Below are 1,944 nucleotides of genomic sequence, written 5' to 3' on the forward strand. Positions count from 1 at the left end.
TTTTTTTTTTTTTTTTATCTAGTTTAGAGGATCCTTTCAAAACAACTCACATGCTTTTCTGGCAGAATTTCCAGCTGTAGCCCAGGGCTGCTCCTTCTAGGAAGAGGCCGGCCCCCTGCAGAAGCCAGGAGAGGCCATGCTTGCCTCGAGGTAGTTCAAACTTCCAGAGGGTCCACAGTATTCTAAATGGACTCAAGTACTCACTTCCTGATAGTCACTTCTGTGCCGGAAAATTCCAGGTCATTTCTGCGTACAGATGGCAAGTAAAATATATTCACGCATAAAAAATTCAACATCGTGGGCCATTTGAGAAATGTAAATTAAAACCAGACTGAGATTCCATCGTACTCTAGAAAGAATGGCCATGATCAAGAAATCAAATAACAAATGCTGGAGAGGCTGTGGGGAAAAAAAGAAACTTCTACATTTTTTTTCCTTCTACATTTTTGATGGGATGTAAACTAGTTCTGTACAGCGACTGTGGAAGTCAGTATGGAGATTCCTCAAAAAACTAGAACTAGAAATTCCGTTTGACCCAGTGCTTTCCCTTCTAGGTATCCTCCCAGAGGAGTTAAAGGCATCATTTACAGTGATGTGTGCGCACCCATGTTTATAGCAGCACAATTCACGACAGCTAAATCTTGGAAGAGGAGTGGATATCAACAGATAAATGCATAAAGATTATGTGATGACTGTGTACAATGAAATACCAATCTACCATAAAGAAGGGCGAATGAGTCCTGTGTAGGAAGATGGATGCACCTTGAGACAATAATGTAAAGTGAAATTAGACACGTGAGCCTAATATTGCATGGTTTCTCTTATATGAGAAACCCAAAATATAAATTAAAGAGCAAAATAAAGGGCAGATAGTAGGAAACAGAGCAACAGATCTTTTGCAAAAGGGAAGGGAATCATGAAATGGAAGAGGGGAAAGAAGCGGGCAAGGGAATAAAAAGGGAATTGAGATGTGTTATGTCCACGTAGCAACTTCCCAGGAGAAACGTAATTGTTATGTGCTGCGAAGATGTATTAATGCAAAATTGAAGAAAAATAAAGGAATGAAGGAAATGAAAAATGGTCGGAGGTTCTGACCAGCAGCCAATGAGCCTCGGGGAGGAGGGAGAAGGGACTCAATATGGTGCCTGCTGCTGTGCGCTGACATGACATGGGTCGCCTTAGTACTGACCCCACTCATTTGGAGAAACACAGAGGGTCTCAGGCCAAACCATGCCCACGCTACAGGGCACGCTGGGCCCTTACCCTTGGCCTCTAGAGAGGACTCCATCTGCTGCTCTCCCACTCAGATGGAGCTGGTTAGTGGACTTGGGTGTGGGAGGTGTTTTTGATGCTGGGGTCACCAAGGTGCTCCGTCCTGAGGATTCACTAGGAGGATGTGGAGGCTTGGGACAGTTGGACTTCTGGGATGATTTATTACAGGAAAGGGTGCAAGGAAAGATCAGCACAGGGAAATGATGCCTGGGGCAAAGTCTTGGGAAACCGGGCACAAGCTTCCAAGGATTGTTCCTTCCTGCAGCCTTATGGGATGGACCCTACATCCTCCAGCAGTGAGTTGTGATGATTCGCGTGACAGGGACTCAGCATCCAGGGTCTTCTGGGAGGCTGGGTGGGTGGACAGCCTCTGCTCCGCACATCCTGAAATTCTACTTCAGACAGAGAGCAGGTGTTCAGCATAAACATGTTTGTGCGAACAGTTCAGGCCTAAGCAGGTGTTTATACCAGTTCTGGGAACAGAAACTCTCCTGAAATCCAGGTTCCTAGACCTCAGCCAAGACCAACACCATAAACAAGGTTTTCAAACGCCAGCAGCCAGGGCTGCACACTTCACTGCTTTTGGCGTGGTGTCCCATAGGCTCTGCAACAGGAAGCGGTAATTCTGTTGATTGGTTTTCCCAGCTCTCTTGTGGCCATGCATATCAGAAG

Source organism: Fukomys damarensis, unplaced genomic scaffold (assembly GCF_012274545.1).
Source record: "Fukomys damarensis isolate Sample0158 unplaced genomic scaffold, DMR_v1.0_HiC HiC_scaffold_30, whole genome shotgun sequence".
Lineage (NCBI taxonomy): Eukaryota > Metazoa > Chordata > Mammalia > Rodentia > Bathyergidae > Fukomys > Fukomys damarensis.